This window comes from Rhinolophus ferrumequinum, chromosome 4 (assembly GCF_004115265.2).
Source record: "Rhinolophus ferrumequinum isolate MPI-CBG mRhiFer1 chromosome 4, mRhiFer1_v1.p, whole genome shotgun sequence".
NCBI lineage: Eukaryota > Metazoa > Chordata > Mammalia > Chiroptera > Rhinolophidae > Rhinolophus > Rhinolophus ferrumequinum.
The window spans coordinates 78,912,684-78,938,471 of NC_046287.1; the positions used below are offsets into that span (position 1 = coordinate 78,912,684).

At 39.1% G+C, this 25,788-nt stretch overlaps 1 protein-coding gene across 7 annotated transcripts in view; it reads right to left on the bottom strand.

Annotated features, from left to right (window-relative positions):
* The window catches only part of TENM3 (teneurin transmembrane protein 3), a 586,180-nt gene that overhangs the window by 442,678 nt on the left and 117,714 nt on the right, over positions 1–25,788 (bottom strand). The gene's annotated exons all lie outside the window — the stretch shown is intronic.

Sequence of the window (25,788 nt, forward strand, 5' to 3'; positions counted from 1 at the left end):
TTCAAAATACAGTAACGATCAAGTCAAGGTAATTTCTCTCTGCTGTTCAACCTTATGGGCCTGGAAATCACTTGTCAGTGATTTCTTCTCTCCCTCCCCTTACCTTTCCCTCCCTCCCGCCCATCTTTCAGAAAGGAAAGAAACTATTTTGGTAAACAATGGCCTACTCAAATACTGCATGTCTTCTACTGGGTCCATATCAAAATAGGAAAAAATCCCCCTGCTTGTAGTGTAATAAAGAGGCACACCCTAATAACACACTGGAACCTGGCTTTTTATAACCCTCCCTGCCACCCACTATCCTTTGCATCCTCAGTCATCAGTCATTTTTCAGTCATGTGACCACAGCAGGTAACTTAATTTACTTGTCTCTTCTCTAAAATGGGGGATAATAACATCTTGCCTTTCTGGAAGTAAAGGGTCGGTTTAAATTATCCCGAGGTTCCTGCTAACTCTAACATCTATAATTTAGAGATCTCTCAAAGGCAGTGAGTGTTTGTTCCTAATTTCTATGACCTTGATACACAGTAAAATGTCAACCTTCCTGTGTAACACGAGCAAAGATAAGCAGCATTATGTGTCATCATCTGTTTTCCCTTAAAAGTTTTGTTGTTGGTTCTTTATCTCACACTCCAAAATAAATTAATTTCAAACTTGTATTCTTTATATTTCAAGCCTGTATACTTTTTCTTGCTAGTTCCATATCGATTCAATGAAGCTGTAAATCTTTAACATTTCAAATGGGTTCATGACAGAAGACTCTGGATTCAAATCCAGTTTTCCAATGAGATGTACAAATTCCCTTGCTTGAACCCCTTTTTTCATTTTTCAACAAATGAATGTTACTAAGTAGGAGAAACTGGTTCGATTAAAAATTCGCCAGATTATTAGATAATCTGGATTTTTAATGCCCCGTTATTCTTTCAGTCCTGACTGAGCCCCAGCTCGTGGTTTCCAACCATTCTTATCTGTCAGCTTCCTTTCTCAGTCTCCAAAATTCTACTCTACAGCCAGCCAGTTCATCATCTCTTTCTTTAATATGCTCAAATTATTGGAGCTTCATTTTTCCCATCTTCACTATGATAGTTCTTCCTTTCAATTCTTTGATTCCCATATATGCCTTTCTACCTTGTTATTAAATTCCAAGATGCATGTTCCCGCATAATCATCAAGTCTCTCACTCTGAGGTCCACTTACATTTAATGTTTTACTTAAAACTTCCGTTTCTGTGCACTATCATCTTCCTTACAACAACAGAGTAAAAGCTGACATGTGAAAATGCACATCCTCGCTTCATGGGAAGAAGTACCTCAATAGCAAAACAAATGATTTGGCAAAATGAGCTCCACTTTGGGTGCGGTATCCAAACTAACAGCAGTTCAAACATTTGCATTTGAATGGAGAATTTACTGGACAGTTCCTCTCCCGGAGAAGTCTTGGAATGTCTCCCATGACCTTATGGACACTTCTGAGGCCTTTCTTGCTTGTTCATGTATTTATTCATTCAACAACTATTTTTCAAGGACCTACTATAGGCCAGACACTGTGCTAGGTACTAGGCCTAGAATGGTGGATAAAAGAGATACTCTGTCCTCATGGAGCTTGTAGTTCAATGGGGGAAACAGACAAGCGAATAAATAATTACAAATTGTGATAGTCGCTATGAAACATCAGGTTACCACAATGGAGACTAATGAGGTGAGTATGTATGGTAGAGGGGAAGAGTCTCTGAAGGAGGTGATGGTTTATTAGAGACAGACAAGATGAGATACACTCTGTACACAAGTGAGAGGAGGTGCACCAAGTGATAGAGGGAACTGGGTAGGAGCCATGGCTCGGGCCCCACGTGGGAGCTCCATGGGCCATGGAGCAGGAGGAGGCCAGAGAAAGTCCTTCTATGAGAGTGGGAAAAAGCAATAGCTGTAGAGGGAGGAGCTGAGTCACTCCAACAGCCATTGAGATCCAGGCCTGGGACAGAGTAACTAAAGTTATGCTGGAATCTTGGATATTCACAAATGACCTCTAGCTTTCTCTGAGGCCTCGCTGCCCTGAGTCTTATTTTCTATACTCCCTTTGCATCACAGAATAAACCACAATAAATGAGGCAATCTGACCCTATCTGGATTTGCCACTTAAAAGAGCTCAAATGACACAAATAGGGAGCTTCAACAGTATGAGGAGCTATTACTGGTATGTGGTTAATACATGGTCTTGAGAATTCACCCTGAAACAAAGCAGCTTGGTGGGGCTGGGGACACTGAGGATCAAGGGATACTTTTAGTCTTTTTATCTAGGAGGTAATGAGATCAGAATCCATAGGATGGTGAACTACTAGTTTCATCTTGTATTGTGGAAAGGAAGTCCAGGAATAAAATAATCCATTCATTTAGAAGCATCATCTTTACTCCAAAGATCAAGATAATTGAGAAAAAAAAGTTACTCATCTATATCTTCTGTATTACCTGAATAATTGTGTAAATTCTTTATATCATTATTGGGTCAAACCATACGAAACTGCCATATTCTACTGTTATTGATCTATGAAAATGGCAACAGCACACGGTTTGAGAAATAGTTATCCAACCACTGCAACAGCCAAGCCCTGATAAACATGACTTGTTTTTTGTTCTGACCCCAATTAAATTCTCTGAATTTGAGTTCTTCACCAGGAGAGAAGAGTACAGAAAGGAATGTAGCATGTACTGACTGCCACCACATGCCATGCATGGTGCTAGGTGCTCTCCATATGCTATCTTATTTATGCCTCATAATATTACTGGAGTTTTATAGCTAGGAAACTGAGATTCAAAAAGATAAACTATACAATATTGCATAAAATGAAAATGGTAAGTGATCCATCCTCCTTTACTTATATGTGTCCCTGATTTCTTCCCTCTCCTCCATCTTCTCTCCCTTCCAAATAAATGGAAGTTTTCACTTCCCAGGAGACTATTCTACCAAAGTCAGGGGAAGAAAAAAAAACACAAAACACAAAACAAACAAACAAAAAAAAAACAAAGAAATATAGCACAGAAAATTAAGAACAAATTAGCAAAAGCAATTTGTTTCTTAAAAAAAAGATATTTTGTTTTAATCACAATCTTTTCAAGAAGTGTTTTTGGTAAAGAGTAAGATATCATAATTGAAGGCAGAAATGTAAATAAATAGAGATTTCTTGGCCATACAGTGGTGCCAAAAACATTAACTGATCTAAAACAGAAGGTGTAGACTTGAACTCTAAGTCTATGTGAACTGAACCCTCGTGTCTCCTTCTCATCCGGCAAATTCTACTATTTCCAGACAGTTAGCATCTAGTAGATCAAGGATTTGGTAGATCAAGGATTGCTCTGCTTATAAACTTCTCTGGTTCAGAAATTCCTTGCATGATGTGTAGCTTGCAGATAAGCCAAAATAATCTATAAGCTTCAAGTACAATTGGAAAAAAAAATCCCTTAATATATTTTGCATCTTTATCAAGAAAAATCAGCTTTAATCAAGATACCGTAGAAGAGCGACATATATTTAACAGTGAAACAAATATTTGCAGTAAAATAAAACATAATAGAATATCGATAATTTCTGAATAATTAAAAAATTTAGTGTATGCATGCATGAACCTAAATAGCTCAAGAAGTATAGTCCTATTTTGTTTTTTCCCAGCTGGTCAGGTCTCCTACTTTAATTTTCAGGCCCTGACAGCTAAAATATTCATGGTAAACAGTTATGTCCTCCCTTGAGAATGCCTTGTCCAGATGTCATACTTATTTCTTCCACAAAGCAAAATATAAAGATAAAAATTCAAATAGCATATGAAATAAAAAATAATCGGATGAAAGATTTAATCACAATTTTTACTGCTTCCCATTGCAGTATTTGTTTTGCTTTGGCATGTAAGCTATGCTTCTTGAAGCCTTACTATATTAATATTGCTGTTGCTACAAGAGTGATGATCTTAAAATATAAGGGCTAAAAAAATACACACCTCACTTGTTTCCATTTGTATTCCTGAATGAACATAATACGATGTCTTATGTCATCAATGATACACATTACTTTTTCTTATCATTCCAGGAAATTTAATTAATTTAAATATTACAGGAATGTATATAAAATTAGTTAGCATTCACATAAAATAATTCCATTAATCCATCACTCAAAATAGAATGGAAAATGCCAATTCTTTGTTAATAATATCAAACTGTAGCCTCTGCCCCCGTCTCACCTTAACATGTTAAGAATATGGGACCATTAAACGCATTAAAAAAAAAAATCCAAAAAGAATGAATAAGCACAGCAAAATTACAGCAGAAATAATTGTTGCATCAAGAAGGACTTTAACAAAATTATCAATAATGGACATATAAATTATGCTTGTCCATATTCTTATTTTCAGGAACTCTGAGTCATATCTTTAACAAAGAATAGCCCATACATTTTTAGGTTGTGCCTCTACATGGGAATCCAGTGTTTGATGGGAAATGATAATAATATTTGGCAGCCTTGGTAAATGCAGGGCAGTGGTCAGTAAGAGAGCAAGCTTTTGGGTTGGATTTCCAGAGCATTTCCTTAATTTGGATCTTGCTGGAATGTACTACTTTACTTCTAGCTTGTGGGCATCGGGGAACAGAATGGCCTTTATATCTCTTCAGAGAGAGGGCCACAGTAAGACAACAAGGACTTTCAAAGCTGCCTCTAACCCAGAACCTTCTGCTTTGGTCAACTTCTGCCCCATGTCAATTCACAGCTGGAATACAAATGCTTCTATCTTTCCCGTGTAAAAAACAGCATCTGTTTAGGGGTCAAAACTGAGGGAGAATAAAAAACCAGAGTGAATGTTGAATGTTTCAGGAAAGCCACTGTGGCTGCTGTGGGGGTGGGTCTAGAAATTCTATAATTTTGCCGCTAGGAATCCTTAGACCTTCTCCATTTTAGGAGTCAAATTCTGATTCTAAGAAAAGAAAGCACTTCGCAACCATGACCGAAGTTTCACAGTATAGAAGAAATCTTCTTAAGTGATGACATTTTTTTTTTTTTTTAAACTCTCTTAACTGTCAAAGGCAGAGGGGGTGGTATGTAGATGGTGGGTATCTGACTCCAATACTTTAAACTCTTTGGTGGAGGAAATCCTGAGTTTAACCCAGGCCTGTGATGACCTAGGGAACATGGAACATAGGAAAATTCCAAGTCCCCCAAATCTCCTCACACATTCTACTAATTGTTGAGGCATTTGGGTTAACAAGCTCCTCTTTTAAAATGTAAATGCTCCTGGGAGGGTTAAGCCTCATTCATACCTCAGTGCGAATTAGTTTAATTAGATAATCAGATCTAATTAATTGAGGGCTCAGGGAAAGAGAGTTTTGATTGAGGTGGGCCAAAGGGAGGAAAAATTTGGAAGGGACTCAGAGTGGGGGGCCTCTGAAGAACGAGAAGGTGGCATGAGTACAGCGGGTTACGGGGTGTTGGGTTCAGAAAGGGAAGTGCAGGGGGCAAGGCCAACTTTGTCTACTGTTCTGTTTTGCCCAGGGTGTTAGGGCACCAGCATACCACTGCAAAAGCACCACGACTCTTGCCTCTTGGTTGAAGGCCTTAGGAGTCATTTGAAGCCTACAAGCCTCATCTTTCCCTAGTTCGAACTCATTGGGTTTGGCCAACTTCCATATCTTGAGAAGGGAAGAAAGAGTAGGAGAAAGAAAGGAACAGAGATGCATCCTTCCACCATCTTTACTCTGGGTCTCCAGATATCCCCTGCTAGAAGATACATTCTGCCCACACAGCTCCTACAGTCACGTGTACTCTGGTAACAGACCACGCTCCTTGCTGCTGCCGTTGTTTACCAAGTCTGGTTTGGCTGAAGATTGCTGCGGAATGACCTTTGTGGATACCCCCTTAAAGACGGTCACGGGGCAGTACCTATAATGGTTAGCAGACCAGGCTCTCGGCCCCACCATGGACTTGACTTGCTGTGAGAGCCTAAGAAAATGACATAAGTTCAATGAATCCACTTCCCTGATTGCACAGTGCCCTGTCCTACCTTTGGGTGGGTCTCTGAACATGTTGTGCCCTGAGTTTGGAACACTTCATCTCACCTTTCCCCTTAGTGAACTCCTCTTCACCCCTTAGTGCTCAGCTGCAATGACCCTTCTATGGGAAACCTGGGAGCAATACCCCACACCCATAGCTTCCAGTATGCCCTTAGCATGAGTGGCACCAGTGTCATACGAGTTGTTTATTCATCTGTATCCTTAAGTCCACTGTAATATCTTTAAGGGCTGATATAATCACCTGTCATGTTATCCCCCAAACCTAGCACATAGCAAGTGCTCGATGCCTATTTTCCGACAAAGTGAAAGAAAGAAAAGATCAAAGTATAAGCATTTACCCACAGGGCCAAGCACATCTGTGATCTTAAAGGAACTGGGACAAAAACTTGACTGCTTGAAATCGATGGCTGATGTACACATAATCCTTTTCTAATAATACAGATAACAGCCACAGAACACTAACTTTTTATAATACTGGAATAATATAACACAAAATATTTTAGGAAAACATTTCCACTAACTTGGCTGAATCCTAAGGGACCAAAATCTAACTCTATGGAACACACACTTCTATTACCAAGATGTGCATTTTATATTTCTTAAAGGTGAATTTCACAAAGCAAATATTCCTGAGTGTGTGTTAGGATGGAATACTATGGACGAGGCTTCGACAACCACATGGAACCACTGTGCCTCCTGGAAACGGCTCCATGTTTTCGTTTTTCTATAAGCTTCATTTCGGGTATCAATATGCACATCTTCTAATAGCCTTATATGAAAGTTTCTTACAAAAAATCTTTATAGCCTCACATTTTTCTCATTAAAAGAAACAGGATAGTGCCAAATTATTCTTTAGCATTGTAGTTTGCTCCATAAACAACAGAAGGTACTCGTATGGCCAAAACAGATTTTCATGGGCTGAAAAAGGAAAAAACAAGCAACAAAAGTGTTTTGGGGAAAACTTCTTTATAGGCCCTTATCTGAGATGTCCACGTTTTAATAAGATTACTAAGAAAATCATTCTAGGGAAGAATAATATGAACATGACTCACAGAATATAATTAGAGTCTCCCCACCTCTTCCGAGCCCTATATAAACAGCTGAGTTTGCTACCAAAGAGCTCCTGGAGACAACATTGCATGTGAACATGGCCTCTCTGGGCTGCCTCTGTGTGGGTGGCATCTCAGTGTCCTGCACTCGGCTCCTCCATCACTGGGTCTGTGTTCACACATCCTATCTCCGAGAAGACATCAAGATGAAGGAAGGATGTAAGTTCTGAAGTCTGACAGGCCTGGCTTTCAGTCATGGTTCTGATCTGGGCAGGTTACATAACATCTTTGAGGTTGCTGCTTCCCCAACAATAAAATGGGGGTGGTGGTGGTGGTGACAATGTTACTAAGTCGTGCAGTAGGCTGTGAAGAGTAAATGAGGTAACAGCTACAAGCATCCAGCACTGGGTCTGACATGCAGTAGACACTCTCACAACTCAAATCCATGTTTACTTCTAATTCTCATCCCTTATTTCCTATGATCTCCTGGCATGTAAGCTCTGTGCTGTTCTTTGTTCTTTCACAATGATTTGATATCCCAATATAAGCACGCTCTTTCATGCTTTGTCTCCTGGCCTCAAAGTCACCTTTTAAGAGGCTCTAAAAAATAACCTGGAGTTAGCGACAAATGCTGTTCAGGTACATGCATGCTCATGTACACTGGTAGAGAGCCTATCAGAGAGTTAGCCAGAATATGGGGACATTCCTCAGAAGTCAGTGACCAAGTATTAACCTTTATATTACTTACTGGTCCGTTTAAGATTCTGTGAAATGAAACTCTTCATTAAAAAGCTTTTTTTGGGACAGGACCCATTTTCTGGTCATGATGGTAAAGTAGCTATACACTGTGCTTACTTCCTCTCACAGCCACATCAAAATTACAACTAAACTACAGAACAACTATCACTGGGAATCGCTTGAAGTCTAGCTGAACCAAACCCCTACAGCTAAGGACACAAAGAGAAACCACCTTAAAACTGTAGGAGGGGCAGAGACATGGAAAGGACTGGTCCCACACCTGCATGTGACCATTAAAAATCAGGAGGGATATCTTGGTTGCAGAAGTCCCTCTGGAGGAGTGATGGGTCCCAGAACCATACCTGGCTCCCTAGCCCAGGGTTCCAGTGCTGAGGAGAGAAGTCACCATAATTTCTGGCTGTGAAAACCAGCAGAAGTTGTGGCTGAGTGAGCTGGAAGGTGTCTGGAGTCCCAGTCACTACTCTTAAAAAGTCCATGCATGAACTTACTCGATGATGGACTCACTCAATCTGAGCTCCAGCGCTGGGGAAGAAGCTCAAAATGTACGAAGGTCGTATGGGAAGGAAGTGAATTATCTGGCCTCATGGCAAGGACTGGAAGGGCATCTTTCTCCCTGATAGAAGTACTGGCAGAATCCACCGTTTCTTTGTTGAGTCCTCCACTCTCCTGGCATGCAGATGCAGGCAGCCGCCATATTCGAGTCTTCATCAACCTGGCTAACACCATTCCTCCCTCCTGGTAATTCACTCAGACCCTGTCTTACGCAACTTTTGGGCACACCCAAGCCACTTCCAGTAGCTTTTCCACACAAGCAGCCCATCTTGGCTCATGCTGTGAACTTTCCTAATATCACTCAAAGGTTCACAAAACCCAAACAAGCATCATCTGGCTTCCATACATCCTGTACCACTGGCTGAGCAGCCCTGAGCCTAGCACTAGTGATAGGCAGCCTTGGTTCATGGCTTGACCTCTCGAGGCATATTTAAGCCCCGTGCTGATGGAGGCCATCTGTGATTGCTTTGTGGCTCATGTCAGGTGGCCCCTTGAACGGTGCAGGCTGCAGCTGAAAAATGCCTGCAGAGACTCACCTCCCAGGAGGTCCCAGGGCCAGCATGCCTGGTGGCCAGATTCAAACTGAGTGGAGCATCATTTGGCTGCCTCCAAGGACAACACACTCAAAGGGCAGACTGGGACAGCACCAAAGCCCCACTAAAGTGAATTCTGCTCTGTAGGGTCAGCCCCTATACAACAGCTCCTCCACTGTAGTCAAGGACAGTTGCTCACAACCAATCAGCCTGAGGGTCAGTCCCTCCTACTGATGTGCAAAACAGCAACCGAGACTCAACTAAAACAGGAGGGCACACACAACCCATACAAGGAACACACCTGGAGCACCTGACTCTGGTGACCAGGGAGACTGCACCATTTGGTCCCACAGGACACCCACTACATAAGGCCATTCTACTAAGACTGGGAGGCATAGCAGCCTTTCACAGAAACAAACACAGGGAGGTGGCCAAAATGGGGAGACAAAGAAACATGCCAGATAAAAGAACAGAATAAAGTCCCAGAAAAAGAACTAAATGAAATGGAGACAAGCAATCTACTAGACGTCGAGTTCTAAATACTGGTTATACAGATGTGCAGTGATCTCAGGGAGAATTTCAACAAAGAGATTGGAAACATAAAAATGGAGATAAAGCACATAAAAGAGAACCAGTCAGAAATAAAGACTACAATAACTGAAATGAAGAATACATTAGAGGGAATAGATAGCAGATTAGATGAAGCAAAGGATTGAATCAGCAATTTAGAAGATAAGGTAGTAGAAAACACCCAAACAGAACAGCAAAAAGAAAAAAGAATCCAAAAGAAAAAAAAAAAAAGAGGAGAGTTTAGGGGGCCTCTGGGACAACATCAAGTGTAACAAAATTTGGATTATAGGAGTACCAGAAGGAGAATACAGAGAGCAAGGAATTGAAAACCTGTTTGAAGAAATAATGCTGGAAAACTTCCCTAACCTGGAAAAGGAAATAGACATAAAAGCCCAGGAAGTGTAGAAAGTCCAAAATAGATGAACCCAAAGAGGCACACAGCAAAGCACATTATAATTAAAATGCCAAAGGTTAAAGACAAAGAAAGAATCTTAACAGCAGCAAGAGAAAAGCAGTTAGTTAACTACAAGGGTGCTCCCTTAAGACTGTCAGCTGATTTCTCAACTGAAACTTTGCAGGCCAGAAAGGATTTGCACAAAATAGTCAAATGATGAAAAGCAAGGACCTATAGCCAATATTACTGTATTCAGCAAAGCTATCATTTAGAATCAAAGGACATATAAAGAGCTTCCCAAACAAGAAAAAGCTAAAGGAGTTCATCACCACCAAACTAGCAGTACAATAAATGTTAAAGAGACTTTTTTAAGAAGAAAAACAAAAAGACAAATAATAAAATGGCAATAACTACATACCTATCAACAATTACTTTAAATGTGAATGGATTAAATGCTCCAATGAAAAGAAATAGGTAGCTAAATTGGTAATAAAACATGACCCTTATGCTGTCTATAAGAGACTCACATCAGATCAAAAGATACAGAGTAAAATAAAGGGATGGAAAAAGTTATTACATGAAAATGGAAACTAAAAACATATTGGGGTAATATGTATACCAGACAAAATAGACTTTAAAACAAAAGCTATAACAAGAGACAAAGAAGGACCCAGTAACCCCACTTCTGGGTATTTTTCCGAAGAAACCCCAAATACTACTTCAAGAGGAGTGAATGAACATATCCATATGTTCATTGCAGCATTAGCTACAATGGCCAAGATGTGGAGGCAGCCTTGGTGTCTGCTGGTGAAAGAATGGATAAAGAGAAAGCGGTACATACGTACATACAATGGAAAATTGCTCAGCCATGGAAGAGAATGGGTTCTTGCCATCTGCAGCAGCTTGGATCAACCTGGAGGGTACTATGCTGAGTGGAATGAAGGACAGAGAAAGACAGATGCAATGTGATTTTGCTTATATGTGGAATCTAAAGAACAGAATAAACAAAAGAACAGAAACAAACTCATAGATACAGAGAACATTTTAATGTTTGCCAGATGGGAGGGAGTTTTTTGGGAGTATGTGAAAAACAAGAGCGGATTAAGAAGTACAAACTGGCTGCTACAAAGGAGTCACCTGGATGTAGGGTATAGCATCAGGAATATAGTTAATATTGTAATAACTATGTATGGTGTCAGATGGGTACTAGATTTATCGTGGTAATAGGTGGGAGGGTTTTGAGGGGCAAGGTCGAAAAAGGGAAGGGATTAAGAAGTACAAATTGGTTGTTACAAAATAGTCATAGGGATGTAAAGCAAAGCATAGAGAATACAGTCAATAATATGGTAATAACTATATATATTGACAGGTTGGGACTAGACTAGTCATGGGGATCACAATGATATAAATGTGTAACTACTATGCTGTACACCTGAAATTAATTTAAAAAATATTGAATGTCAAGAGCAATTGAAAAATTTAAAAGTCGGGGGAGGTGAAGGGGAATAAGAGGTTCAAATTTCCGGGTATAAAACAAATGTCATGGGGGTGTAATGTACAGCATGGGGAATATAGTCAATACTGTGATAGTGTGGTCCAGTGTCAGATGGTTGCTGGACTTATCATGGTGATCGCTTCTTTAGGTATATAAATGTTGAACAACTATGGTTTACCCTGAAACTAATATAATATTGTATGTTAGTTGTATTTTAATAAAAAATCTTTCTAGAAACTCTTTTGGAATAAAAACTAGAAAAGAAATCCCCATGCTTAGTTTGGTTTGATGATCATATTGCGTCTCATAGTGGTTCTGGGGATTCTAGAGAAAAATTAGTGGCAGAGTTGTCCTAAAGATGTGAAATATTTAAGCAATTGCCTAAAGTTTCTGGATTCAGAAATTGGGCTCTGCTGTTGGAAACAGGTTTCTGGAGCAGCCATGGAAAGCAGCAGTAGAGGAGGAAGTAGGTAATGTACCAGCATTCATTCATTCATCATTCATTCATTCATTCAGTTAACAAGCACTCATTGCACTCTTACCAGTCGCCAGGCCCTGTGTTTAGAGCTGGGGATACACAGGTGAATAAGACACTGTACCTACTGTTTAGTTTAAAGTCAATTCAGGGAGATAAAGAAGTAACCAGTCAGTTAAAATACAGAGTGAGTAGCTACAATGAAGAGTAACACCTGCACTTCAGATCAAAGATCCCAGAGACAAGAGTCTGTTAGGCCAGGTGGCAGCAGAAGAACTGGGGTGAGGTGCTCGGGAATAGTTCAAGCCAGAACGGGTCTCCCATATCAGGAGGCCATGTTGTGGGAGGCCCAGCAAACCCCAGGGAAGTGTCCCCCAAAGACACATCAGCCACAGATTCTCAACTGTCACATGCTATTATCAAGAGAAACAAAACCCACCCAAAATAATTGGAATTTTACCCATTACAGGAAAAGTCAGGAGAGAAAAATCAGAATTTTCTAAATTCTAATCCCTACAGATTGGTATCTAAAGGCGTTAAGAAAAAGTGTTTAGTGGCTTTGGTCCAGCCTTGATCTATCTCTGAAAACATCAATTTCTCTGAGAACAGAAGTTGGGCTCCTCTGGTGGCTCCAAGGAACATCCCATCACGATTTCCTGCTTCCGCACAGCCTGCACGGGTCACTTCACTTTACCTACCCAAATCTTCCCATTTCCAAAACAACTCCGTTACTACCCCCTTCACTCAGCCTTCCCCAACATGTTTGACTTAAAATGATCAGTTCCCTCATTAACCTCATATAGTACTTGCAGTCTAAAAATCATAGACTTTCCATCACATGTTGCTTTGTAATGTACCTGATAATTTCGTATGAGCAAGAACATGGGCTTATACTGTCACTTAAGTACCCCATAGTACCAGACACATAGCAGACATATACATATATATGGAATATAAATGCTTAACATTTATGTCACTGAAAAGAAAGCTAAATAAGAAACAAAATTATGGTGAAAAGTAATACAAAGGTTAATTCCTTGGACCAAATTCTATCACGAATAGACATGTTCATCAAACTTCCCAAATACTGACAAAATATTAGTCTAGCTATAATGAATTTTCCTCTGTTGGAAATCAAATATTATCTATGTTTAATCCAAAGCCTGTATTTTAACCACAAAGAAGAGGCACAGCAATATCAAAGATTTGGGAACTAGGAAGTCAAAACTCACCCTTCACACTAACATGGACTATAACAGGATGCCTGTATTTCCTTAGAAGCCTCTCAGAGAAAGGAAGGAAGGAAGGAAGGAAGGAAGGAAGGAAGGAAGGAAGGAAGGAAGGAAAGAAGAAAGGAAGGAAGGAAGGAAGAAAGGAAGGAAGGAAGGAAGGAAGGAAGGAAGGAAGGAAGGAAGGAAGGAAGGAAGAAAAGCAGGAAGGAAAAGAATATATATGTTACACAAATATCTGACAAACAAAAGACTTGAGAGTTAAGATGAGGAAAATACTTATCATTTCTTGAGTAGTTCCTTCCTTAAAAGTAAATTATTACATTCAAATCTACACAAGTCATTTAATTTAAAGACTGGGTGTCTGATTTGGATCAGGTAAGTGTGTAGTCCACTGAAGCTCCAGCATACCTGGAAATCAGAGCACAGGGACACACAGAACAAACTATGTTCTACAGAAAACTATTATGTATATATTCTGACTATTTAATTAAATGGATTAATAAAATATTTTTTTGTTGTTGTTAGAAAGTTTTCTCTACACAAAAAAATGGTAGCCATTTTTTTGAAACTAAATTTACTAACTGAAAGTTAATATATATAACAATAAAGACTACGTGGTGGGTCCAGTGAATGAGAAGATAACTGTTCCTGAAATGGATGAACACAGGATCGAGAGCATTTTGTAAGGGAAGGTTTGATCTGTTCTCCAGAGAAACACTGTCATTTTGAACGTCTTCTATTCATCCTAATACCAGGACTCTATAGAGAGAGGGATGCATAGTTTAAAATAGTCTGTGCACCAAAAAAATAAGTGCTAATTCTAAATTTAGAAGAGAATCTGGAACACAGGGACATGATATGTTTTATTGAAATGCTTATTCTAATTATTATTGGTAGAGATATAAGATTCGGGGCCTAAGCAAGAGATAGTTTTTCAGGAGTATGGAGACAGTACATAAATATTTTAGCTATTTATTCCATAAGTAAAATTGTTTTGACAATATAAATCAAATGTTATGAAATGCATTAAAATAGGAAAAAATGGCATATTATAATATGCAGTAAATATTATTAAAATGTATTTTTTCAAGTCTTGACATTTAAAAGTAATTCTGATGTTAACTTTTAATTCTATAAACAGGCACCGCACAGTTCTTTAGAGTGTCACGGAGATTTCAATATGCCATCAATATTATTATGATTTTTTGAGAGAGAAATATAAATATTTTTCAGTTTAGGAAAAAAACAAATCCAAAATGAACTATAAAGGAACTTCTAAAAAATACTACTTAAAGTCATAATGTTAAGAATGCACAGTAACCTTTAAAATAATAAAAGCTTAACATAACAACTAGTTTTAAATAAACGCTATCTCCATAAATTCCATAAAAGTGAGTGAAAAAGATTATAAAAGCAAACCAGTTTTTATCTGAAATTGCTAAAAATATAAAATGCTACATGACTGTTATTTTCCAAATTTCATTTAAGAAGTTGCAATTAATAACTATGTGGAGAATACTTTCTTTTAGGCCTAAAATCTTTTTTAACCTGTTATTAATAAAATAAGATAATTTACATAAAATGCATGACCCACCCCAGAATTCAGAGGTTCTGGGATGTCACATGGAGAATTGACTCCCCCGACAATTACCTGCTGAAACAGCAAATCCTCTCCCTAGAATGTCTTTGTTCCTTTACTCTGCATTTCCAAAAATCTACGCTAAATATTAACTTGTGCCCTGTTGACCCAGATTTCCAAAAAAGTATCAAACAGAGAAAAGGATCTTCATGGGGTCCACACCACCCAAATTCCCAAAGATGGTTTTAAGAAGAGATTCCTTTGATGTTTAATAGAATCAGACATTTGGACTAAAACAGTGCTGTCTCTCTCTTCTATTGCCGCCATCACTGCTAACAATTATACGCTTTCAGTGCTCTGAATAATTCACAATCTCATCTGTTCTACTCAGTGTAAATACAATGTTGAGAGTACAAGGTCACTTTTTTTCCCTTCCCAACTACTGACTTTTCCAACCCGACACCAGTCTGATTGCATGATCCACCTAGTGTTTGACACGCTTCCCCTGACAGCTACTTAACAGCCGTTAGTCTATTTAGCTTAGGGTATGAAAAATAATAAGGGTGCAATGGAGTGTCAGATTTCTTCCACAGTCATAAACACAGGTTCAGCGTTTTCCTCTTCATTTTACCTCAATGTGCTTAAAACACCATAGCATAACCTTTTATTGTAATGTTGACCGATATCAATCTGCGAATGCATGTAAAATAGCAGGCTGCCTGGACAATAATGGTAGTTTACATGTAACACACATTTTTAAAAAATCAAAATTATAATAAGCTGTTTATAAGAGATTAACACCTGTGAATGTGTCCCTCTGGGGTCATCTGGAAAATCTTGCAAACATAGAGTCATGCAACGTATAATCTTGGAGTAGAAAGGAAAGTGGCAAGCTGGCAATGCTCAAATTTCATTCATTCATTTTCATCTGAAACTGATACCAGTCAGAGGAGAGGCAAGTTCTTGTAACCCTGAAATTAAACTCTAGCTTTAAGTGTTCAATTATATTTTTTACTTTAATTAAACTGTCTCATGTCTTATAAATTCAGACTCTGTAAAGAGAAAATATTTTTAAAGTTCTTAAAATTAAAAATAATATAATAAACACTTTAGGCAGAGAAACTATACAACAAAGTATGTTGACGTAATGCACATAGCTCACTTCAAGACTGCAGTTCCACCAACTCTGTCAAAAGATCTGCATTCTGAGAAGTCTTTGGGTTAATATTTCTTATACTTCTTAAAAATAATTCCTCAGTGTTCTTTTTTATTATGAAAATTTTCCATCATACTCAAAAATAGAAAAAATATGACAACAAACCCCATATTCCCATCACCTATATTCAAATGTTATCTTCCCATTTTCTTTTTTTCTGAAGTACTTTTTTGCCTTTATTTATTTTTGCTTTGTATTTTTTTTTATTTTCAATTACAGTTGCCATTCAATATTATTTTATATTAGTTTCAGGTGTCAGCATAGTGGTTAGATATTTATATAATTTATGAAGTGATCCCCCCGATAAGCCTAGTACCCACCTGGCACCATACATAGTTATTACAATATTACTGACTATATTCCTTATGCTTTGCTTTACATCCCTATGACTATTCTGTAACTACCAATTTGTACTTCTTAATCCCTTCCCCTTTTTCACCTTGACCCCCAAACCTTCCCATCTGGCAACCATCAGTTTGTTCTCTGTATCTATGAGTCTTAAAAGCAAATCTCAGATATCTTTTCATTTCACCACATACATTTCAGTATCAAAGCATTCATTTGTTTTTCTTCATTCTTGTTTTAATTTAGGAGATTCCAAATTGGTGAACGCAGTTCCTTATTCTAAATCCTCCTAGACCCAGGAGGAAACTCTCCAGATGAATTGTAATATTCCATCTTTACATCTATATCTTTATCTTGGAAATTCTACTGAGAATTAAGGATGACCTGATAAAAGCTTACCATCTAAATTACATCTAAATTAATCCAGAAAAGTATGTTCATACTGCACAAACTTCACTGTTTTAATGTCATCTGACTTGAGACCATGCAGTATGAACAAAATGTGTCACTCATAACAACATAACAATGACAAATAATTGCAGCAAAGCAAGGTACATATGATATGGGGGAAAAGCTCCCCTTTTAAACCACCATCTTAAATTCTATTTAATATGAAAAGTGCAGATTAAATAGATGTGCTTTATTTATATTATTTATAATTTTTACAAGAATGGATGCATGAAATCATTATACAATTAAAAATAAACTTTTAAAAAAAGAAAAAGAAAATTTTCTCTTGCTATTTAATTCTTTAAAATGCAATAAATATTCAAACCTATCAAAATAGGAAACCCAAAGCTTTTTCATATATCCAAATACCAGGCAGTATTTTCATTGTTATAAATTGTCAGTACATTGTCAACGTGAAGGCAATTTTATTTTATTCTTTGTTTAAAATAATAGTTTATGAAATATATTGACGTAAGCATATATGAGAGATGTTTGACTATGAATTTTTCATCCAGTTTCTTTTATAGTTTTATGACAACAATTTCAAGTTCCAGACAAACAAAGGAACGTTGGTACTCCACACTTACTTTCACTTCCTGATGACAGATAAGCACTTTCGATTGTCATATTTACATGTTATTAACACACTGAAACTACTCTTGAAAATAATAATGGAAAACCTCAGGATAAAAAGGTAATGAAAACTTTACCTTTGCTTTTTAACACAACACATTAAGACAAAGAACACACTAATATAATAGAGAAATCAGAGAATTCAAAATAAAAGTATAGATCCTTACTGCTCTCCTCACAATAATTTAGCAGTGACCTTAAAGAGCTTGTACCTCTTAAACAGATCAGGAATGGCTATGGCCATAGGAAGAAGGGTGTACTGCAAGGCCCCTCGACTTCTCACCTAAGTCTATTGGTACTTGAATTATAAAGCAACTTATAAATGTTACTTAAAAATCCATGTTTTTCTTGTCAATTAAAAAAAAAACTGGCAACAATAAAAACTTGGTTGTTGGGTAATACTTAACACACTCCCAGTAAAAATTAAGTTAAAAATAACAATGTATTATTATAACATCTTGGAAACTTGGGACATCAGAGTTGTATTTCAGTATGTTGGTTTCTATTTCTGTGCAGGAAAATATTTAAGGTCAAAGGAGAATCTAATAGTATTGTTTTCTTTTCAATGTCAGGCTATATTCAATCTAATACTGAAAGAGTTTATAATGGCCAAAATATCTTCAGGGAGAAAAGGGAGGTATTATTTTTTGTTCATGTCCAATCTATGGGAATCTCTTTAAATATATCTGTTATTAAAGTGACAATTACATCGACATATGGTGACAAAACACATGCTATTATAGTATTAAATATTTCTAAATTGCAGGAAACCCTACCAAAATTGTCCTACTTAATTATTAAAGACAGGACGACCATATGTGCCTGTTTGCCGGGGATGGTCCCCATTAAAGAAAAAAAATGATAGTTTTATAACTTAAAGATACGAAAACTTCACTTTCTTACTCAATAAGCTTTCTACTTGATCAAAAAGGAATAGGAGGAGTACGCAAGAGAAATTATCCAAGACAGATGAGTGGCTGACAACCGTTGGACAGCGCCGCACCAACACTGCTTTCTCCCAGAACCATGTAAGTTTAGACATAAAAGAGGTATCTGGTCTAGTGGTTTACAAACTCTGCTCCTTGGGGCTCCCTGGAGGATTTCCAAGAGGTGCCTTTACAGCTACTAGGCAGAGGCAGGGCCTTCACTCCCATTTAAGAAAGCCCCTCCACTTGTTTCTGTTTTACATCAAGTTTCCAAAGGTTCTGTGGCTAAAAATGTTTGAAGAGCCCCCTTTTACAGATGATGCCCAGTCATGTCAAGTTACAAGCCCATTCAACCCACCATATTTGGGGCTCAGCTGGAGACTACACAGAGGTGTCTGGACAGGCTCGTTCGTGCAAACCATGCAGACTCACAGCCTGACGTGGCTACTGAAATAAGGCTTCTGATGCACAACATGAAAGTGAGAGAAATAAATGTTTATATCTATGCAATGAGTCAGGTTCATACTTGATAAAAATATTTTCCATAAAAATAGAATTATAAAGTTTTTGTCAAAAACTCCATTCTACATAAGAAAAAAGTTGTCGGTGTTCCTCTTTCCTCCTTTTTCAAGACTAAAAAGTCACTATATTCAGTGACTAAACTGCACCTTTTAGTGGCTATGATGGACCATTTTAGAAGCAGCATCCCTCCCCCCGAAAAGTTTAAACACATAGAAATGATGAATAAAATACAAATTGTATAATAAATGCAACACACACACACACACACACACACACACACACACACACACACACCCTTGAAAACACAACAGGAAAACCTCCAGGGGTAGCTACACAGAGGAAACTCAGAGCCCAAACGAGGAGCCAGGGGTCAGCTTGAACTGCCGCAGGAGTCTCTGACTGGATGTCTTGAAGACCCTGTCAGGTTTTGACACTTGAAGGGGGGGAGGGGAGGGACCTGGGGCAGCTGGATTTGCGCTGCTCATGAACCTAGGTTGTGAAAAGGACTGTCCCATCTCTTAGAAGGTGACGAAAAATTTCTGCCCTAGACCCATGGTCTGGGTATAGAGGTGCCCAGGTCACAGGTGGAATGAAAGGGTCTTCTAGAAAGAGAAGAACCTGAAGTGTCTGCAATGTGTGGGTGTCAAGGCTACACTTTTACAACCTTGTGAACCCTTTTCTGAGACATTAAATAAAACCGCACATGAATGCCCCAGGGCCCAGGAGAGCCAAAGGCAAAAGGCTTCCACAGGGACACTGCAGGCAGCCCAGAACGCTCCGGGCTCCGGCTGAAGATGAGCTCACGGGGAAAAATCATAAAGCATGTGGAGGAAATGACTGCTATGAGGATCCACGATGGGCAGAAATCACACTTTGGGAACTACGGAAAAATCAAGAATCCAAAGGAATTAAAAAGAAAACAGAGACTACATAAGTGGTCATCAACATTACATACATCCTTATTTTCTGCTCTCATCTTCTTATATATTTAATATTCATGTAAACATGACGATCTGTCTTTTTAGACTGCTAGCTTTTTGAAGCAAGGCTTCAATGATGGCTTATTAATTTATCTAGTCTCATGGCACAGTACCCTGCACTGCACACGGGAAAACAGGCAATGCTATCAAAATATCATATACACGTAATAGATTTCATTGCATTTCTAGGCTACGGAGCGTACTGATCCATATTTTATCCTGAACATAATACTAATAATAATTCCAAGCAATCATAAGCAATCTCTCTTTCAGAGAGATGCGTATGTATGCGTAGAAATATTTTTATATATATGCACCCGTAGAAATATTTTTAAAACCCACCCAGAAAAAAAGAAGAAACAAATATATGGCTTTGATAAAAGAGCTAAAACAAATAAGAAAACCGTAGATCATTAGAGACAAGGCAGTCATTTTTGGAACTGATGTGGGTTTTCTTAGCCCCGCTGAGCAGCTTTCCATTGTTGGTGTGTGCACTGTGGTGAGCGACCTCCTTGTTCTTAGGCCTGACACCAGATCCCTGCGTGGGACCTCTCTGTCCCCACCTGGTGCGCTCTTGCCTCTCCTCTTTTCAACCGTGGTCCTCTGCACTTGGCAGCACTCAGGGCTTGTTCAGAACCTCCCACTCTGGGGCATTTACTGACTGTGCTGCTCCTTTTAGCACAAAACGAAGCACACAGGGCTTGACACAGGGTTTGTCTTAAATCTCCTTTTATCTCCCAAACCTACACAAGCACCATGCTGCACACAGTTGGTGCTCAACCAATTTTCATCTCTATTGATGATATGCCAGCTCCACGGTACAAGCTTGTTGCCTTAATCAAATCATGAAATGTCACAGAGGGATGGAGTTTATTCCAGCTCCTTCATGTTGCACACTAGGGGCTTCTGGCATTGGGATGGGTCACACAATCACCCATCCAGGGGCAGAGTAGGTCCAGAACAACGGGCTCCCAGGTATGTTTTACTTCCTTTACAACAGCCACCTTCATCATCATCATCATCATCGTAACAGAAGCTCGTGCTTATTGGGGTTCCTCAACAGATAGTGCTTACTATTATCCCCAGTTTACCAATCAGGAGACAGAAACTCAAAGAGGTTAAGTGGCACAGGTCAGCCAGCTAGGTTGAGTTTCTCATTGGTAGTTAATTACGCCTCAGTTCTGGTCTGCCTGGAACAATATAAATGGCAAAGGAGAAGGAACAATAGTGAGGCCAGGCAAAGGAGAACCACAGTAACAGGCAGGGGGGAAGGGGAGTGTTCCCCAGCTACATAGTGTTCCCTCCCTAAGTTGTAATGTTATTTAATTTTGCACTACCGTTTAAACAGAGGTCTTCTTCTAAAAACTTCCTAAGGTACCGAGAATTTAAAATTGCCTGCTGAGCAGCATTTATTGATAGAGCTGGACCACTTGGTAAAATAAAGGAAAAAATAGTGGTTTTACTGACAACTAGAGCAGTTTTGCCTTCAGTAGTTGGACATGTCAAAGAACTGGGACTCTGTCCTGTTTTGTCATCCCTCCACAAGGCAACACTGCCGTGCTTAGATAACTCATTTGTCCCCTGGAGACATCAAGCCCAACGACTCAGCCAAAAGGGTCTGTACTATTTTGGTAAAGAGTAGCTATAAAAATAAACAATAAAAACAACACTACTTTTTCTCAACAGGAAGCATATTATTCTGTCTACCTACTTTCCAGCAACCCACAGCCAAAATGTAATGTATAATTTTGCTTTTTAACAGTTGTCATATTAAAGAGTGCTTGAAAATACTCAAGTACCCTGCAACAGATGGAAGAGAAACCAACAAAAATAAAAATAAAAATAACAAAAAGCCCTCTACCTCTAAGAACATACTTGCCTAACATAAGGTTTCTCTGAAATGAGATATTTTCACCCCAGGAAAATCTGTGGATTTGATTAACAATGCTCTGAATATTCAATATAAACTGAGTCCATTGGACTTGATCTTATTCTGACCACGTTGCAGAATTTCTAAATCTATTATTGCCTAGTTTATGCTTTCTCTTTAAACATTCCCAAGTGATAGGACCTGACCTCACAGAAAAGCTATGTTTTAATATTACCATTTTATTTTCAAGTCAGGACATTTTGTTCAGACATCGAAATAAAAAGTCACTGCCAAGTAGGTCTCTTATAAATGTTTCTTGCTCTTTCCATACTATTCTCCATAATAATGAAAATCAGATTAACACAACTCTTCCTATTTAACAAGATGGTGCTATAAACAACACAAAATTTAGTTCATTTTATTTAGGAGACTTTATGCATAGCAGAGAGATATCAAAATTTGCCATGTGGGAAGGTCTATATCTACATACAGACTAAATACACTAAATATGTCACTTTGAAAGATAGTAAGCATAAGATAAACAATGGAAAATCAGATAACCTAAACAAATTTAGCCAATAGTTTTCATTAAAACGTTATTTTCTAGTTTTAAATAACATAGTTAAGTGCTGTACATTGTTTTAAATAATTGGACAGCAGCATTAAAAAAATATGGCAATGGTTAATTCACTTCCAATGGGAAAATACCTTTGATTTTTATTGAAAATTTGTTTATAATAATATTTACTGATTCTTGGAATTTAAACAAGTGGAATTTAAACTCATCCTCTCCAGAGAGGGTAACATCTAGTCAAAGTATTGCCGAAACCTTATGCCCTTATGCCAGTACACTTACCACAAATGTTTGTCTCAGAGAGAGCTAGAGGGGCGAACGCCCTGAAGAATAATCCAGTCTTTTTAACCCTAGAACATGATGTCACGTACGGTTACCTGATCACTATTGAAGTTTACTTGAATTCTATGTATTTTCACTTGATGAAAGGTCAGGGAGGGACATCTCGTTTTGACCATGAAGGGCAAAACACCCTCATGACCCCCGCTTCCGTGGGACATGATGTGTCCACCAGGTGACACTGGCTGTTCTGTTCCAGTCTGTGGGCTGTCGGGTGCCTCTGCTCCGAAGGCCCCCTCCCTAAGTCCCTGCGTGGCTGGAGGCTCCTTGTTCTTCTGGCCTCCGTGTCTACATTCCCCTCCTCAGGGAGGCCTGGCTTCATCAGCCGATTTAAGGAGTTTCCTTGTAACTCAGACACGTAACACCTTTTTAAAACTAGCTCTTACTAACCTCTAAGATTAACTGCTTCTCTTTTATCTATTTACTTCTTTATTACCCCAGTAAATAACGTAAGTTTCAAGAGAACAAAGACCTTATATTCACTGGATGCCCTGGGCCTAGAACAGTGCTTTCCACCCTGTAGATGTGCAGTCAAAATCTGTGAATGCATGCCTGTGGCATGTTGAAAAAGTCTCGTAATACTTTCGCAGATCATGGGGCGGATGGGGGTAGGGGGTGACGTTAATCACAATGCAGCCGGTGCTGGAAACAAAATGAGTAAGACACAGTCTTTGCCCCTGAAGAGCTGCCGGGTTGTATGCGAGGTACCTAACACATGTCCAGTAGCATCTCCTGCAGCTGCACCTCTTAGGTCTTCCCCGCTCAGGAGGGAGAGTGTCCAAGGATGGTTCTCATACAGGTGCCGGGCAGGGTGCATACAGGAGGGAACGCTTTGCCATTACACAAGATAACGATGAAAATAAACCAGCGGATCAACAATCAAATAAAAAAATACTGAACACACAAATAATGGGCCACCTTGACTTCAACCGTCATGCAGGGACTCAGCTCCGGCTCCTCACACGAGAATACAGGACATGGTGAGGGCAAAAAGGAACAACAACGGAGCCATGGATAGGGGAGTTCCTATCCCCTATATATGGGGGGGGGGGGGTAGGATTATATTCTACCATAAACTGGCATAAACTACCATTATATTCTCCCTGGTGGCTGGGTTGGAGATACAGGAAGCAGGAGCCACACGATCCGCCATCCGCCATCCGCCGCCTGCTTCTCTACCAATCAACCCCCCCTCAATAGCTGCAATCCGCACTTCTCTGCCAACCAACCAACCCCCTAGCGTAGCCACAGCAGTTATATTAATGGCTAATGGCTAACGGGTAACAGCTGATGGCCAACTAGTCACAGTTGATGGCCATCTACTACCCGAGCCAGCATCTTTTCACGTGAGGCCCAGAGCTTGGAAACTGCTCTCTGGGACTCTGTCCCTACCTCAACTCTGACACAGTCCTGTAATCTCAAGATATCCTTCAGATTATATGGACTCTGAAAGCAATCATTATCTCGCAAGTTTCAGAACCCAAGTACAATATCAAAAAATCCCACCTTTAATTTCATAGCATTTCTATGTGTCAAAACTTACATTTCAAAAATAAAAAAAAAAGGTCCCATGCACAGGATGCTTCAGTTAAGCAGGACTGCTTTAGGTGACAGAGGAGGTAGGAGAGGGAGAACAAGTCACCCCAGTCGACCTCACGTTCCTAACTTGCCTTCTTTCTCTCTCAAAACAGATCCTTTCTCCACGTTGCCTGTCCATAATCATCACTGAAGTCGGCAGATGTATCAAGATCATCTGCCTGGTTGCTATGTCAAGCAGTATATCACTTCTTAGTATTTAGGGATCAGCAAAAGTAAGGGTTCCTATCGTTTCAGGATTGGCTTCTTTCTCCTTTCTGAGGTCTTGTGTACAAATTATGCCTCTTGGTCCTTGCTCTTAATTAGAAGCGTTTTTTTATGCCACTAAATAAAAATTAGTAGACGGCTACAATTTAAAAACCGAGTCTAGCTTGTGTGAATTATATACCCACCAACTCAAAACATTTTCTTAGTCCAGATTTCCCCAAAAGTTTCTTCTCATGCTATTAACATCATTATGTTAGCATTTTCTACTTCCTCTGGAACCTATTTCCATATTCTTCCATACCTTCAGTTTATCCTTCTCACTAATTCTGGCTTCTAACAAGACTGTCCTCTACATGTTTCTTTCACGTTGTTGTTGACTCTTTCACTTGCTCTAACAGGCCCATCCTGGGAGGAAAGAACACCTGTATGTGTATACCTGAGAAGATGCTATTCTTATTTAAAGCATTAATAGGAGAAACATCCTTCCTTGAAAGAAAACTATTTTGATGCTTTCATCTTCAGAATAGAAAGCTCCTTAATTAAATTTAAACCAAAATATTTTTGTAAAGCTCAAATTTCCGAATTGGCATTCCTTCACATTTCTCAATTTACACAGTCCCTTTGTAAGTGGAAAACAGGGTATTCACTGCTGTAAATTGCCTGCTGTTGCATGTGGCCTCCTCCTCAAGCCTGAATAGTGTAAGTCAAGCTGTTGGAGTGTTTTTGTGCGGATTTTTCTTTAATTGTTTTGCACCTGCCTTCTAACAGAGTGTACACACTTTCCCCCCTTACAATCAACATGTGCTATTGAAATACGGTACAATCAATAACAGCTTCCTGAAGGATGTTTAAGAGAATAAAGATATTTAGTTTAAAAGAAACAAAGCAGGGGCTTGTACCCATATCATGTTATTGATTCACTCACAAGAGTAAAGAATACAGTGAATGCTCTGGTCAAATTTCTTGGGGTTACTTTTCTTGCCTGAATTATCTATCTTTTAAAAATCGGCCAGGTAGAGTTGGGAAATGGGAAATGCTTATTTTCTGGAAATGATCGCAAATCTAAAAACGTGGACTCCAGAGCCCAATCACCTAGGTTCAAACTCCCTGCGCTACCGTTTATTAGCAGTGAAACCATAGGCAAGAGTCTGCACCTCTCTCAGCCATGCTTTCCTTGGCTGCACAACACCATCATGAGAGTACTTCTCTCTCTCAGGGCTGCTGTGGGATCAAGCAAGAGAGCACAGCACCTACCTAGCACGTGGTCTATGCTCAGGAAGTGTTAGTTATTTTATTATCACGTCTGAAAAGCTGTCCTGTATTCATCAGAGAATAGTGAGCCACACGTTCTTCTCCGTCTCCATCCTGGTTAAAGCCACCTGTATTTCTCACCTGCAGCTCTGCCGCTGTTTCTTGGCATGGCTGGCTCCTTCTCACCCTTCAAACCTCCT